An 18,268-nucleotide genomic window follows, 5' to 3' on the forward strand; every position below is an offset into this window, starting at 1 on the left:
GATTAGAGACAAAAGCGACAATTACCTTTGTTTCCATAGTAGCATGGAGTAATACTGTCAGCAGGATCGTAGCAGCAGCCCATAGTTGCACACGAGTCCTGAGAACTTGTACAGCTCAGTCTGTCTGGCCTTAAGATGGAATCACACTGGCTTGGAATTGGAGAGTCATGGTCTGCCAAAAAAAAAACAAAAAAAAAAAAAACCCCAGATTAGTCCCAAATAGTGGATTAGGCAACTCTGCTGTTCCAATAAGAAAACAGAACTGAAAATAAAATCCCCAAGAGCACCCATCAGGACTAATTCTATTAAACTAGGCATACTAGTAGGGTTCAGACACTTGTGAAAATCTGTTGCAGTATTCAAGGGGGAGGGTTTAGCACCAAGGGGCAGGACCCACCCCACAGTGCCCTGAAGCCCTCATTAGTATAAAACTATAAAGTATTCTCAGTAACACCACAACTAATTGACATTATAAATGTTATTGTAATCAGCAGGAACGACCCTACCAGGCTGTATGCCTGGTTAATAGGGTCAATTCTGCAGAGTTGTTTTTGGTGTATTGTAAGGGTATTTTTTTTACTACCGATTGGTAATAAGCAACAGAATTAAAGGGGCAGAACCATTGTGTAATGATTTGCCTTGTAATCTAGTATCCATCCCTCATTGTGCTGATAAGACCACATTCCTGAGTGATCTTAGAGACATGCGTGCTGCACACTCGAGGGGCTAAAAAGGTTTAAACTCTGGCCCACATACATTCGGGAGACTCCAGCTTTAACTTCATCCTAGGTAGGATGCAAGTATTAATTTGCCCAATATTTTGTACACCCTGGGGTGTTAGTCATTTTATAATGTGGTAGACAGCCATGTGTTATAGCATGATCGATGGAGTCTCCACCCCATTTATTTGCATTATCGTATATATTTAACCACACTTAGTAAATCTATGTATTCACATAGCCTGCATAAACTTATTCTCTCAAATCTTTTAAGTTCACATTACAAGAGTTGGAAGCAACATTTCCCATATCAAGGAAGTATATTGCTGTGTGCTGAAGTCATACATAGGCTATGAGGCAGCTTCTAATGAGGCTGGAAAACACAACTAGTGAGCGAGGGCCAGAAATACACCTGCATTTTAGTCAGCTAGCAAGTGGAGGTACTAGTCAAATGTATATTGCCCTGAGGTGGTGTACAAGATTAAAATGGCAACTTGTAAGTTATAAGCATATTAATGCAATTAGGGCTGCAACAATTAATCGATGCAATCAATAAAAACCGATAACTGGATTCGTTGCCGACGAATCCAGTTATCGAATAATCGTCCGATTCGTTGCTATGCGGGCGCCGGGCGGTTTACTTTAAGTCACTGCCTCTTTATTTTACCTTACAATCGTGACGCAACAGTAACAGGCAGAGCGGACGGCGGCGTAACGTTACTTACTCATGTGATGTGCCTGCTCCGCCTCCTTCATTCATAAAGTGGGCGGAGCAGGCGCGTTACATGAGTAAGTGACGTTACGCTGCCGTCCGCTCTGGCTGTTACTGGAGAGTCACGATTGTAAGGTAAAATAAAGAGGCAGTGAGTGATTAGTCTGCTGTGAGCAGCAGGGCCGGGGCTGTTATGGGGGGGAGGGGGGGGGGTCTCCCCATAATAGTGTCGTCCACAATTTGTTTTAATATGGCCTTTGAGCATAATTAAGTAAAATCATATAAACCGCTTTTGTTGTTTTTCCCGATTAATCGTAGAAATTAATCGGCAACTAATAGATTATTTGAATAATAGTTAGCTGCAGCCCTAAATGCAATGCACAATCCGGGTCCAAGAGACTCTAAGGCTGAGTTCACATGGGCGTGACGGATTAGGTCCGGATGCGTTCAGTGAAACTCGCACCATTTTGCAAGCAAGTTCAGGCAGTTTTCTGCGCGGGTGCAATGCGTTTTTCATGCGCGTGATAAAAAAATAAACACAAACTGCGATTTTCACACAACGCAGAACTGATGCGTGAAAAAACGCCCATGTAAACAGAGCCATTGAAATGAATGGGTCAGGATTCAGTGCGGGTGCAATGAGTTCACCTCCCACATTGCACCTGCACGGAAATCTCACCCGTGTGAACTCAGTCTAAAAGGGAAAGTAGCGTTTATGCCAGTTTTACCAACAAACCCTGCTGGTGTCCCATACATTAGAAAAGGATATCCATGCCATGTAGATTTCTTGCCTATATGTACCACATATTTGGGGATAGAGAATTATATATATATATATATATATTATATATTATATATATAATAGACGAAAAAATTCTGGTGATGGCAGAAGGGGATGACATAATCGCCTGAGCTAATGGCTGGGCTTGATTTTCCTCCCCCTTGGCCATTTCCAAACATACTGTTAGTCTGGATTTGTGCGCATGTATTTGCTCTGGCCGTGCTGGGCTCGTTCGCTTGTCTAGGCTTGTTTACATCGCCATGGTGACGGCGGGGTCCCGCCTGCGACGTGACGTGCGCTGAACCACATGGTCTGGCCTCCCTCCCCCAGCAGCTGCGGCTCTTGCGTGCGTTCCGGTGGATGACGCTGCGGTCCATTGGAGCGTGACGTGGGGACGTGGCGCTGTAGGGGGCGCGGCCAGAGCCGTCGGGTCCGGCGCATGCGCACTGCCGACTGGGGGACGCCAACGCTGAAGGCATGGCGATGTGGACAAGCATAATGTGTGTAGATGGTGAGCTCCCTCCAATTTTTAATATGGTTCAGCTGCAACTGCAGCTTATGATTTTAACTCTTAGTGTACTGCACTGTATAATGGTTACTGTACAAAAGGGGCTTGGATCCTCTATATAAGATGTATTGTATATGCACTATAACTATTGTGCACATCACTTATGTTTTTATGAACAAGATGAACACTTTTGATGCACAAAAATGAGTAAAAATATTATGTTTATTACATCTGAACACCATGTGACTATGCAGTCTCAGGTCATGTGACTTGATTGTTAACAGGTGTAACCACTGATTGTCACTCACTTTTATTTGTAGTGTGGGTATATATACCCAGTTATTTGCACTGTTATGTAGCTTGATAAAGGCCTCATTGAGTAGGCCGAAACGTCGCTTGGATTAAAGTTTGGGGTCTTCACCCGTACACCAGAAGCTGGAAGTGCTGCCTCGTTTTTTCGTCTATTGTATACCGTGGAGGAGCGGCCTGCCTCTGTGGGGATTTGCACCCAGTCCATTGGCTCTGACTGTGCTGCTGCACTATGTGTATTTTGTATATATATATATATATATATATATATATATATATATATATATATATATATATATATATATAACACACACCTTTGGTGGTGTGTACCAGCCAGAAGAGGTTTTGATGGCAGGAAGCAGGACCAGCCCACTCCTGGCAAAAGGGAGAGTTTAAGAATAACTGCAGTGAGGGGAGCTTCTGCTCCTTGGACCAATAGAGGATTCTCCAGAGACCACTGTGACGGAATAATCCGTGTCACTGTCTAGTATTCCCTTGAAATAGCACCACCAAGTAATCCACAGAACAATAAATCGCTATTATCACCAAATAAGTCTATACATGAGCCCAAGCTGAATGCTAGAAACACTTTACTGGAAGGCACACTACATTCAAAAATAAAAATTTTCCCCTGCAAGGGAGACATCCACAACAAAAACATACATTAACCAATAACACAAAGGTTACAACCCACATAACATCCTCCCGTCTGCCTGTGATATAATTATGGTACAATGGATGACAATTATCCCAGGCAGGACAATACACAATGTCCTCTGTCCTGGAGACAACCAAGGTGTAATTCCATTATCTCTCAGGACAAAGGGAAATCACCAATACACACGGGGAGACAATAGGACAGACATCACTTACTCAAATATACAGTGTCCCACCCTTTACAATACACAGACATTTAACACATCCCAAAATGTCACAAATTAGACCAGGAATTCAAAAGTTAGTACAAGTCTTTGGCCTGGCTGTACTCATGGCTTTTCTGTCCAAAACCGGTTCTACGCAGTCTTTTGTCCTGGAGAAAATTGAGAAGTGATCAACTTATCTCCCAAGGACAGAGGCCAGACTCCATTAGCCACATGGTAGCAAAATACATGAACTTATATAACTATGCCGCTATTACATAAAACCGGTGCATACAACATGGGACCGTAATCACATGGTAAGAGGCTGACAAGTAGTCCTCTCCAAACACTCGTGGCAACCTCAAAAGAGGGGAGTTTGTCACAACCACCATACAGCATCAAGGGGGGAAAAAAAACCAAAAAAAACCACACCCTTTAGAAGCAAAAGTGATCAGTAGAAAGCCCATGTTAGACACTGCTGCAAGGTGAGGGACAAGAGCTCGGACACCCATCACCCAAAAATAGCACTAGGCCAGATAAGGTTTGTGTGAACCTGACAGTGGACAACTATACCCACAAGTGCTCATTTACAGTCATCCAAGCTGCCACCATACCTCCTTAACTGGTGCCAGTAACTGCATTTAGAATTTGTTGCTACTGGATGTACCACCAGTTTATATTTTGTAAAAAACCGCAATTAGACTTACCGGTAATTCCGTTTCCTTGAATCCACCATGACGGCCCACATTGAGATTGACCCTTGACCTCTGTAGGGGCAGGAACACATAGAGAGTTTAAGAACCCCCCACCCCTCCACCTCCTCAGTGCTTTACAATTACCCGAAAAGGTGGAACAAAAGTAAAAGGATATTGATCCATACCCTTAAACTCCTGCATGTATATGCAACATAAATCCAAAAATCCCTTTTTTTTTTTTTTTTTTTATATATATATATATTTTTTTTTTTTTTTTTTTTGGGAAGGGGAATAGTATGGGCCGTCATGGTGGATTCAAGGAAACGGAATTACCGGTAAGTCTAATTGCGGTTTTTCCATTTCATCCACCATGACGGCCCACATTGAGACATATCAGATAACTAAATGGGTGGGGATATCGCCTGTAGAACCTTCCGGCCGAAAAGAGCTTCATTTGCGTCCGGAAGATTAAGACGATAGTGTCTTACAAAAGTATTAGCACTAGACCAGGTTGCGGCTTTACAGATCTGGTCCAGCGAGACCCCTCCTTTCTCGGCCCAAGAAGAGGACGTGGCCCTAGTAGAATGGGCTTTAACATTACCAGGACTGGGTTTGTTCTGGATCTTGTAGCAACATTCAATAGTGGATTTGATCCATCTAGCTATGGAAGACCTGGCTAACTTCTTTCCTTTATTCTTCCCTGAAAACTGAATAAGGAGATAGTTATCCGTTACCTGGATTCTACCAGAGATTTTAGGGTGGATGACAATGTCCCTAACGTCCAGGAGATGTAACCTATCACTAGACCCTGCATGATCGGACCTAGGGATAGAGGGTAGGAAGATCTCCTGCTCTAGATGGAAAGGAGAGACTACTTTAGGGAGAAAGCCTGGGTCGAGAGTTAGACGGATGTGATCCTTGTTAATTTGGAGGTAGGGCTCTCTACATGATAAAGCCTGGATCTCCCCGATGCGTCTGGCTGAGGTGATGGCGATCAGAAAGGCAGTCTTAAGGGAAAGGTGTTTTAAAGAGATCTCCGACGAAGGTACAAATGGAGGTTTTGTTAAGCCCTCTAGTACGGTGTTAAGATCCCAGGTCGGAGTTCTGGATCTCAGGGAGGGTCTCAACCTTGCAACCGCTCTGAAGAACCTCCTGATCCATCTGTGGTTGGCCAGGCTACAGTCATAGAAGGAGCTTAGGGCAGAAATTTGGACCTTCAAAGTACTAGGTCTAAGGCCTAACTCAAGGCCGCACTGTAGAAAGTCCAAAATTCTGTTGATGGGAGGAGAGGTGGTGTCTGGGCGCTCAACTCCTAACCAGGAACAGTATTTCTTCCAGATCTTGAGGTAGATGGAGGAGGTCACCTTTTTCCTACTTGCCCTCAGAGTACGTATCACCTTTTCCGAAAGTCCTCTGCTTCTTAGTGTCTCGCTCTCAGGATCCAGGCTGACAGCCTGAACATGCCTGGGTCTGGATGAAGAAGAGGGCCCTGGACTAGAATGTCCCTCTGGAAGGGAATCTCCCACGGATCCTCCAGCGATAGCTGTCTTAGAGTGGAGAACCAACTTCTCTTTGGCCATAGAGGGGCTATCAGGATGAGAGTAGTCGGTTCCTCCAGGAGCTTCTGGACGATCCGAGGTAGTAGTGGTATTGGGGGAAAGGCGTAGGCTAGTCTCCAATTCCATTGTATTGATAGAGCATCGATTGCCCATGGATTGTCCCCTGGGTTTAGGGAGCAAAAACAGTCTACCTGCGCATTTTTTCTGGTGGCGAATAGGTCTACCTCTGGACAGCCCCATCTTTCTGAGATTTTTTGGAAGATCTTCCTGTTCAGAGACCATTCTCCTGGGTCTACTATCTCTCTGCTCAGAAAGTCTGCTACTGTGTTTTCGCAGCCCCTTAGGTGGATGGCGGACAGAGATAAAGTGTTTACTTCTGCCCAGGAGAAAATTCTTTTTGCTATCTCGCCAAGAGGCCGTGATCTTGTTCCCCCCTGGTGACGCAGATAGGCCACCGTTGTAGTGTTGTCTGACATTACTCTTAGATGTCGCCCTTTTAGAAGGCACTCTCCTTTTAATAAAGCTTCCAGAACTGCGTAAAGCTCTCGGTAGTTGGAGGATCTGTCTCTTATCTCGGCGGGCCAGGTGCCCTGTAGAAGATGATCTCCTATCTTTGCTCCCCAGCCTCCGAGGCTTGCGTCCGTGATTACCTGAATGACGGGATGATTCCGCCACTGAAGGCCTCCTAGCAGTCTTCTTTTTACTTTCCACCAATCCAAATCTGTTTTTACAGACTGAGGGATCCGAAAGACCCTGTCTAGACTTAACTGCCTTCCGTCCCAGATAGTTAGGATCCAATTTTGGATTATTCTTGTGTGGCTTTGGCACCAAGCCACCGAGGGGATGCAGGCGGTTAGGCTTCCTAGGAGACTCATGGCCTTTCTGATGGAGCAGTTGCGAGCCTTCTGGAATGTTCTGACTTTCTCTGTCAGGGCAGTAGCTTTGTCCTGAGGGAGGAAGGTCATCAGCCGGGACGAATCTAATTCCACGCCCAGGAACTTTATTCTCATGGACGGGGTTAGGGTGGATTTTTTTTATATTTATAATCCATCCGAGGCTCTTTAAGAGTTCCGAGAATCTTTGGGTCGCCAAAAGGTTTTCGGATTCTGTCTTGCCCAGAATTAAAAAGTCGTCGAGATAAGGAATAATTGTGATTCCTTCCTGACGAAGGCAGGCCACCATCTCTACTACGATCTTTGTGAAGACCCTGGGGGCCGAGGAGATACCGAAAGGGAGGGCGACATATTGGAAGTGATGTATAGACCTGTCTGGTCCTCTTAGAGCGAATCTTAGATACTTTTGGGAAAGATGATGGATGGGGACGTGGTAGTAAGCGTCCTTCAGATCGATTGACGACATGAATGCTCCTTTTGAAATCAGAGGGATTGTGGATGGGATGGTCTCCATCCTGAACCTCCTGTATAAGATAGACCTGTTTAGGGGTTTTAAGTTTATTATCGTGCGAAAGGATTGGTCTGGTTTTTTTACTAAAAAAAGACTGGAATAGAATCCTCTCCTTTCCTCTGGGATAGGAACCTTTCGAATTACCCCTAGCTCTAAGAGGTCTTGGACGCCCTGCCAGATTTTCGGGAGATCTGATCTGCTCTGAGGTGTAATGCAGTATCTTCTTGGGGGGACTGATGTGAACTCTATCCTGTAACCCTGGGAGATTATATTTAGCACCCAGGGATTTGAAGTTACCTGACTCCAGGAGGATAGAAAACCCATCAGTCGCCCCCCTACCCTGGCGTCATTGCTGCTTAGGTTGCCTATTCTGGGGATTGAGGATAAAGCCTCTTCCTCTCCCCCCTTTTGGATAACTCCATCGGCCAGACTTCCCTTTCCCCCTGTAGGATCTCTGCTGGGGCTGGTACTGCCGAAAGGGCTTCTTTTTTGGTTCTTTGTCCTCTGGAAAACCCTTCTTGTCTGCTGCGCCCTCTAGGATCTTATCCAGAGTGGGGCCGAAGACAAATTCCCCTGAAAAGGGGATAGAACAAAGCTTGGCCTTGGATGCCTTGTCTCCGGACCAGGCTTTCATCCATAAAGCCCGACGGGCAGCATTAGAAAGGGCAGCATCCTTGGCGGAAAATCTGATGGACTCTGCAGACGCATCGGCTAAAAATGCCGTGGCGGAGCGGAGAAGGGGGAGAGATTCCCTGATCTCTTCTCTTGGAGTCTTGTTCTTCAGATGTTCGTCTAGTTCTCCAAGCCATATATACATTGCTCTGGCAACGGATGTAGCGGAAATACTTCAATTACTCTTACCGGTAATATGTTTTCCATGAGCCCATGACAGCACCTGTGAGAGATCCTCCTCCCTCCGGACAGGAAACAGGAACTTCCCAGATCTTTAAATTGGTCCCGTGCCTTCTACCTTCAGTATTTGACAAGATTCCTGGGACCAGCAACGCACCTATATATAGTGAGAACTAACATAGGCGAGAAAACATAATAGACAAAAACTCTGCGCCAAATATATGCCAGGCATATCTCTTCTTTGGCACCATACTAAAGAGTAGACTTCTCTTTTTTCCATTATTCTTTATATATAAATAAAAAAAAAATATATATATATATATATATATATATATATATATATATATATATATATATATTTTTTTTTTATTTATTTTTTTATTAATTAAGGGAGGGAATTATGTAGGTGCTGTCATGGGCTCATGGAAAACATATTACCGGTAAGAGTAATTGAAGTATTTCCATTACGCCCCATGACAGCACCTGTGAGAGACTAGACTAGATAACTATTAGGGAGGGACTGCAGCCTGCAGCACCTTTCTCCCAAAGGCCATATCCTGCACAGATGAAAGGTCCAACCTGTAGTGTTTGTAAAACGTAGAGGGGGAACTCCACGTTGCAGCCCTACAGATCTGTTCTATGGTAGCGCACCCTTTTTCTGCCCAGGAAGAGGCTACTGCCCTGGTGGAATGGGCTGAAAAATCTGAAGGGACCTGACAATCTGATAGTGAATATGCCAAACCTATCGCTCTCTTGATCCATCTGGCTAAGGTACGGCTTGTAACCTTGGAGCCCCTGTTCTGACCCTGAAATTGAACAAAGAGTTGCGGGGTCTTTCTAAAGTCCTTCGTAGATTCTAAATACTCACAGACACACCTTCTAACATCTAAAGTATGAAAGGATTTCTCTCCTTCATTCTTTGGGTCCTGACAAAAGGAAGGGAGAACTATCTCCTGAGACCTATGAAACACCGACACTACTTTGGGCAGGAACGCAGGGTCTGGTCTGAAAACAATCCTATCCTCCAGAATCTGGGTATATGGAGGGGAAGAGGACAAAGAGGACAGCTCTCCAACACGTCTGGCAGATGTAATGGCCACTAAAAATACAGTCTTATAGGACAGCATCTTTAAGGGGATGTCCCCCAGAGGCTCGAACGGAGCCTTGGTTAGAGCAGAAAGAACCAGGTTAAGGTCCCATGGGGCTGACTTAGATCTAACTATAGGACAAAGTCTAGAGGACCCCCTAATGAACCTTTTGACCCAAGGATGAGTAGCCAAACGAAAATCAAACAGGACACTCAGTGCCGAGACCTGCACCTTGAGAGTGCTGGGTTTAAGCTTTTTGTTCAGGCCTTCCTGCAAAAAATTCAAAATTAACGGGATGTTGGGCGAGTTCAAGTCTAAGCCTGGACCTGCAAACCGAAGGAAGGCTTTCCATACCCTCAGATAGATATCGGAGGTGACTTTTTTCCTACTAGCTAGGAGAGTCCCGATGACCTGTTCTGATAGGCCCCTAGACCTGAAGAAAGACCTCTCAAAATCCAAGCTGTCAGGTGGAGATTCTTGACTTCCGGATGATGTAGAGGGCCCTGGGATGTTGGAATCAGGGATGATTTGTCCCAATTTATTAGCCAGCCCAGGCTCGTCAGGATCCCCAGGACCTTCTGTATGTGAGATCTCAACTGCTCTGGGGACTGCCCTACCAAGAGAAGGTCGTCCAGGTATGAGACTATAATGATGTCCGACCTCCTTACTTCTGCCATTACCTCCGCCATCAGCTTTGTGAAGAGCCTCGGCGCCTGTGATACCCCAAAAGGAAGAGCTCTGAACTGTAAATGAACAATTGATTCCCCCATCTTCACTGCCACCCTCAGGTATCTTTGGGACAAGGGATGGATGGGCACGTGGTAGTAGGCATCTTTTATGTCTATTGAGGCCATCACACAGTTGGGGAACAGATGGAGGACCGTGGAGGAGATGGACTCCATCCTGAATTTCTGATAGGACAGATACTGGTTGAGACCCTTCAAATTTATAATCAGTCTGAACGTACCGTTGGGCTTGGGGACCAGAAATAGGGTTGAATAAAATCCCTCTCCTTGTTAGTCCTTTGGGACTGGAACAAGGACTGCCTTTTCCAGGAGGCTGTTTATTTCCTCCGAAAGTGCCACCTGTTTTGGAGAATTTTGGTTTAATGAAGCAACTTTGAAAGTCCTGGGCGGTAGTCTCTTGAAGTCTAGGCGATAGCCTTCCTTTATAACATCCTTTACCCAAGCGCTTGCGGTAATATTTCGCCAGGCTGGAAATGATAAAGAAAGACGACCGCCCACTTGGGGTCTGGCGTCATTGTTGAGTGGAACTTGATGTTTGAGGTCTGGATTTAAACAGCACACTTTTTGAATTATCAGATCTCCACTCCCTCCTTTTCTTTTGATCCCCAAAAGCCTTCCTTTCATTACTCCGAAATGGCTTCCCCTGTTTAGGAAAGGACGGTGCTGGAAAACCTTTTTTCTTATCGGATGCCTTATCTAAAATGTCATCTAAGGCTGATCCAAATAGAAAGCCCCCTTGGCAAGGTAAGGCACAAAGCTTAGATTTTGAAGCTACATCGCCCTTCCACCCTTTCAACCATAACGACCTTCTGGCTGAATTGGAGAGTGCAGCCGCCCTAGCGGAAAGCCTCAATGCGTCAGCGGAGGCATCAGAGATAAAGTCCACTGCACTGGACATAGTTGGTATCGCCTCCAGCAGCTGATCCCTAGGAGTCTTATTCTCTATATGAGACTCTAATTCCTCCAACCAGAGCTTTAATGACCTAGCCACCGAGGTAGTTGCTATATTTGGCTTAAAGGCAGAAGTGGAAGCTTCCCAATTCTTCCTTAAGTATGCATCAGCCCTTTTGTCCATGGGATCTTTAAGGGACCCTAGATCCTCAAATGGGAGAGCTGACTTCTTATTTATCTTGGCTACGGGAGCGTCTACCCTCGGTACCTCCTGCCAAGCTGACACTTCCTGATCATCAAAGGGGTACTTTCTCTTGACCGCTCTAGGGATAAAGAATTTTTTATCAGGCTTCTCCCATTCACGTTTAATCAGATCCTTGATACAGTCCTGAATGGGGAAAACCCTAGACTTTTTAGGCTTTAGGCTCTCAAACATTAGCTCTGGTCTAGACCTGGACTCCTTTTCCTCCTCAAGCTCCATCGTGGATCTAACCGCCTTCAATAACAGGTCCGTATCTTCTGCTCTAAACAACGGCTTCCCTGTCAAATCCTCAGAAGAGGAATCCGAGTCTGCAATAGCGCCTTCCTCAGACCCAGAGTCCATAGCATCCTCCGCTACCGCCTGGGGCCTCTTATGTCTGGATGAGCTAGGCAGGGATTTTTTAAGCTCCTCTACTGACGAACGGACTTCATTTTTTACTAAATTCTGGATACTCTGTAATAAAGATGGCGACTCCTCGGCCACTAACTTATCCAGACATGGTTGACAACATGTCTTGGAGTAAGATGGATCCAGCTTCCTCTTGCAAATTCCACACTCCTTAGCTCTTTTGTGGGAAGCTTTCTTTGGGTGCTCTTTAGCCTGCATTTAATAAAACCACCCATCAGCTTAACCTGACCATAAAAACAAACAACTCCCCAAAGGGAGATGGTGGGGGTTAACCCCTCTTACCCCCAGGAGTACCATGCTTGGTTCCAAAAGCTGCTCCTGTCCGTCGGTGCGCTGTTGTACATCCCCTACTTCTTGCATCATAATGCTGCGTAAAGGGGGGCCAATTGAGGGCTGTAGATGCCGCTTGTGTCCCGACCGATCTCCTGCTACTACTCACCACCACGCTGGCTGGCCGGCGTTCCCTTTTTCAAATGGGCCGCGCAGCGCCCCCATGTTAAGCTCCTCCCCTTCCGGCCGATGGAACGCACGCGTCACTTCCGGTGCGACGCGCACGTCCCGCACAGCCAGCCTCAATGAGAGGGGAAGACGCACCTCCCCCCTCATGCCGCGACTTCGCCGGCAGGCAGGGACACGAGGCAGCCCAGGCATCCCCCCATGGTTCCGAAGAAGGGAATAAAATGCAGACGCCGGGCTTCTCAGCGGCTCCTAGTGGAGACTTACGCCGACAGGTACCTCCACTAGGTTTCGCTCTTTAACCCTAGAGGTCCTGCAGCCAAGAAATAGACCTGGAAAGAAATCCTCCTGTCCCTGGACAGGAAACAGGAAAGAACTGAAGGTAGAAGGCACGGGACCAATTTAAAGATCTGGGAAGTTCCTGTTTCCTGTCCGGAGGGAGGAGGATCTCTCACAGGTGCTGTCATGGGGCGTAATGGAAATGTTAGTTTTTACCCCAAACATCGCCGCTTCCCAGGATTTCTTAAGAAGGCCATCTGCCTTTCTATCCATAGGATCACCTAGCTGAGAGGAATCCTCAAAGGGTAGGGCGGTCTTTTTTGCTACCTTGGATACTTGCAAATCGACCTTAGGCGTCTGGTTATATATTTTACTTTCAGACGGGTCAAAGCAGAGCCTATTCCTGAATTCTTTAGGAACGCCAAGTCTCTTTTCTGGATCTGACCATTCCTCTAATATCATTTCCTTTATATTTTCATTGATGGGGAAAACAATAGGAGACCTAGCTCTAAGGCCCCCAAACATTTCATCCTGAACCGTACGGGGTTTAGGAATATCTTCAATACCCATAGTGGACCTGACTGCTCGGAGCAGCTCTTCCATTTCATTAGCGGAAAAAAAGTATCTTTTATCCTCCTCCAGAATCTCTCCGTCCGACAAGGGTTCCTCATTAGGAAATTGTCTGGACGAGGCAGAGGCCACTTCAACCTCTTCACCCTCAGAAGAAGAAATAACTGATATTTTGCGCTTCTTAGAAGGGATGGGGTCGCTGGCAGGGGTAGATAAGGAGGCTAAAGAGGACTTAATCTCGTCAGAAATAAAGGACTTCATCTCCGAGAGTATATCTGGTTGCTCCTCTTTCCAAATCTCCGAAGTGCAAGGTTTGCATAGTCTCTTTTTATAATTTTCGGGGAGACGCTTGGAACAAGCACAGCATTTTAAGGGTTTTGTTTTAGATTTTAACTCCTTGCTGCCCTGCAGAAGGAAGCAACCAAATAACCCCGCATTAGTAATTCAAGTTTACAAAAACTGAAATATACACCCCCCAGAAGGGGACTCACGGTGCTGGAGGCAGAAGGATCAGGACCTTCCTGGCGGGGAGCAGGTGTCTCAGACATCGCGGTGTGACAGGTGAGGTGCCGAAAGGAACCGCGGTCTTCTTTTTTTAAAATTCCCGGCGTCTGACGTCATCTAGCTGCGCCCTGCATGACGGCGTAGGCCTGCGCCGCACTAGCCTACTAAGAGAGGCGTGCGTCGCCCGGCCCGCCCGTAGAGACGCTCCATGCGTCGCACCTGCTCCCCCTGCCGGACGCCAGAGCTCGGTCCTCCAGAAGGAAAGGACGCCGAGCGCCGCGCGCGCTGAGAAGCCGGCACCTTCAACTGCTTCCACAAGGAGGGAAGGAAGTCCGAAGGTATGGGGAGGACCACAGGCCTCGGCATAAGCCAAGACGAGGGTCCTCGATGCTCCTAGCTGGCCAGCCTTGGCCCCTGCCGCGGGAGGCCAGCTGGAGAACCTGTAAGAGAGATAAGGTTATTTCATCCTCCATGAAGGAGGAACTCTCCACGTGTTGGCCCCTGTAGGGGCAGGAAAGCACTGAGGAGGTGGAGGGGTGGGGGGGTTCTTAAACTCTCTATGTGTTCCTGCCCCTACAGAGGTCAAGGGTCAATCTCAATGTGGGCCGTCATGGTGGATGAAATGGAAAACTAAAAAGACTGCTATATGTTCACATCTAGCCTCATTCTTCAAACTACATTTCCACTGCACTGATCCTCAGTAGCCAAAGCCTGAGAAGACACTTACAACCTCTCATCAGGGCCACTACCACTCCCATCTTCTGCACTGGCTCCTCAGGGGATCACTGCATGTACTAGTTTCCTGACAGTCATGTTAAGAGTCAGGCTGGAGTTCCCATCCAGTGGCAAGGAAAGTAGAAAGGAGCAAAAAGTTGTAGTTGACCCAAACTGGTAGAGTTTATGTATTCCCCGATTCGTCTGCTGGGAGCCCTCATGGCTAAGGCATATGCAGTTTAATCCCCCATTACATACAGAGTACCAGAGTGAACTACAGTGACCAGAGACAGACAGCATATCTAGCACCAAGATATTGAAAGTAGCACCACTATAACTTCATTCCACAGTAGTATACATTTATACTCCCAATTATAAAACAAGCCAGGAGGTAACTGCTGTCCTACATTAACTGGTATCACATGCCAACTGGTTTAGGTCCCAGACAACTTTTGTATTTGCTTTTGTGGATTGGATGCAGACCCCCTCATTTCAATGGGTCATCAAAAAATGCAGACAGCTCACCATGTGTTGTATGCATCCATTCTGCAAAAACATGTCCTAGTCTTGTCCGACTGCAACCAGAGTGCTTATTCATCATTGTGCATCACGTGATGAGGGAGTCTTGGTCTGTAAGGGTATGTTCAGTTTTCTTCATGTGGATTCTATGCCAAATGCATATAGTTCTTCCTTATTGATTTTCACTAGGTGAGGAAGCTTGTAATCACTGAATGAGGGTTTTATACCCTTTAGATAACAGTAAAGTCAGACCCATACCAAGCTTTGCTACAACTCCTTCCAATGTTGACACTCCTGCTTCCCATTTTTGGAAATAAGTGAATTGTCTCAAGGACCTCCATCATCAGTAGCCTGGCTAGGATTCTGCACCCCCATAGGCAAAGCAGCACTAATACAAGTGCCACCTGTAGAAGTCAAGAAAACCAGGACTGGTCCATATTAGGTTTATAGCACCTCCTCATCCCTACATAAGGAATGAATCATTTACATTAGATATTACTTCAGTCTAAAGCAAGGCTTGTACTCACAGATTCCCACAGCACAAGTCATCTCCTTCCGCACAGTGACTTTCTTTCCACCATCTTGTTTCTTAGTGAGCCCAAGAGTCAACACAAAGCGAGTGTCCTGAAAATAAAAATATATATACAAGTTTAACATTCCAGACTGATGTCTGCATGCCATTTTACCAGCAAGGACCTACACATTTGCATTCCTAGTTCCATAGTCCATTAAGCAAGAGGAAACTTAAAGGTCCACATAAAAGAACAACCATTTGAGGACGTGGCCAATACTAAAAAAGTTCTCCATCACTGAAGACTGCAGAATACAAGAATCCGCAAGCAAATACATGTTCTGGAACTATAGGCACCATATTCTGCTGCAGCGATGCTTCTAGGAGAAGATACATCCATAGTGCTGTGGCACATGCCACTTTTGGGAACCACCACACAAGACCCATAGATAACTCCCCATATACTTACAGTTTGAGACACATAGCAGCCATCATAAGAAATTCCAACAATTGCAGAACCATCATATTTCTGGGTCACCCAAATACCGCAAGATGGGTCATTTCTCAGAGGCTCCATTTTTCCATCTTTATCTAAAGAAAGCAAAGGAAACCTGGGTGAGTAGATGGAATCAGCACTACAGGGAAATCTCCTGTGAAGCAATGCTGTAATGTCAGATGTGGCTACCTATGTGTTGTCAGAACAGACCTGTGTTCTAGTGCTAAGATGCTTAGACATCATTTAGTTCTTGCTTCTGTAGCATCCCACTAGGTAAGTGTGGGCACTACACAAGTGTCATTTGGGCCATGTTGTTCCCCTCCTTCAGAACAGTCACTGTATTTTATGTAATGTGTGTTCTTCCTGTTATCTGTGCATCAGGCCTGTTAGGGGTAGTTCCTCCTCCTAGACAGTAGAGGGAGCTAGGGGACCCCTAGTATTTATAGTCAGGCCCAGCTCAGGGAGGAGTGTAGAGTCAGAAGCCAGTGTGGACTTTAGCTAGGCATCAGCTGAAGTGGAGCTTCTGACATGCAGCTAGGTAGTCCAGGCTTCGTTTGCCATCCAGGAGACGGGTGTGCCTCCTGAGAGAAGTTCCTACAGAGTACAGTGTAGAGCAAAAGGTATTCCAGCCGAACCTGAGAGCTGAAGGGCAGAAGGATCTATTTAAAGCAAGGAGACAGCAATAGGGCATATGGGCCGTGGGATAAAGACAGACAGGATTCTGAGGAAAGTGCAGCCTGATCTGTAAGTGTTTAACCCTCTGAGTATCTTGCAAGAACATTGTGCCTGTCAATTGATGTAAAGCCTGCTTCTTACATATGGAACTCTGACCAAAGACTGTCTATAGTTAACTGTTCCAGTAAACAGAAGTTTTGGTTCACTGCAACGTGTGTTCCTCCATTAAATCGGTGTGCCACCGTTACCAGCATCAAATTTAAAGGGATCTTGCCACCGGCACAATAAAAACACCTGCAACATCCAGGCCACCTCATCTACCACCAGGCTTGGTCCCTATACACAGAGCGTACCCCAGAGGTCCCCTGTGCCAGCCTCTCCATCACTGCGGTACGTCTGCCCAGGGTATATAAAAAAGACTGAGTACTACAACCACCCTCGGTTAGTAACGACCCCTGTGACCTCACCAGTCGCTTCACCCTGCAGGGCTGCGTACTTCACTTCTGCTATTGGGAAACCTCTTTCTAACCCCTCCATTGTGCCAGAGGTTCCACAGAGGATATCCAGGACAGCCACTAGAGTACGGAGCAGTAGCAGCTTGACTATGAAGGGGACATGACAGACCCTCCAGTTGTCCAAAGGTTGGGGGGCCAGTAATCAGACCAAAATTATTTATAAACTATACCATGTATGAGCTACCGATCATTTATTTCCAAAAAACCCCTGTAAGGGTCTAGTCACATACAAAATCATGATGTGATTTTGTGTGAAAACCAATGGGAAGGCCCATTACACATGTAAGAATATGGCCAACATAGTTTTCTATTTGTATTTTTATAGCTGGAAAGGGCCAACCCCTCTTAGCTACTCTTGATCAATGTGTTTGAGAGACTACTACATGGCACCAGTCATAAAGCCCCTGCTCTGGCAGTGGTTCCCGCTGAAGTTTCGAAGAGGCACCGGCCTCTATATAACCTAGGAGAATCCAGCTTCCTAGCGGTCTTACATTTAGGTCATTTTCTACACCTAAACCAGGCATAGATGAGACCGTCTGCTGGCCCATCCCTGCCCACTTAAGACCTGGCACAAGCTAGGAAAAGTAAAATTTCTTAGTGTGCCATTTTTAAACGTATTCTTAATTGTTGTCCATACAGAGGTCCTGTCCATAAGATGGCTGCTGATTGACCAGCAAAATCACTTAGCCTCCTCCATTCAAATACACAACACCTGCACTAAATTCTCAACATTGCAAGTGCAGATGTGGTGTCTTTCAGTGGAGAAGACCGAGTGATGTGTCTGGAGTTTTCTGGTCACATGACTCTCCATCAGAGGCCATCTTATGGACAGGTTTCCTGTGTGGACAGAAGAGATGATTTGCCCAACAAGGGGGACATAAATTTATGAAATAAAGGAAACACAGAATCAAAGGGTATAGTAGAAAGTGTTGTAGTCATCGTACATACACATTTGTGAAGAGTAGCCAGGAAGTGGCCAACCCCTTTAAGAACCCTCATCTGTAAAACTGCGCCAGAAGACATGAATTTCAGAGAGATGTGGTTTTGGCCACGTTGCTAGATTACACCCTTAGGGCTCATTTACACAACAGGCACCAGCCATTTGTGCACCACATCACAGATGCAGACCCATTCACTTGAATGGGTCCACAATCAGGAAGGATGGTCATGAGCCCTTAGGGCCATGGCAAATCATACTGCCAGCTAAGCCACCTGTCCATATCTAGGGTACAGCC

Source organism: Bufo gargarizans, chromosome 3 (genome assembly GCF_014858855.1).
Source record: "Bufo gargarizans isolate SCDJY-AF-19 chromosome 3, ASM1485885v1, whole genome shotgun sequence".
Lineage (NCBI taxonomy): Eukaryota > Metazoa > Chordata > Amphibia > Anura > Bufonidae > Bufo > Bufo gargarizans.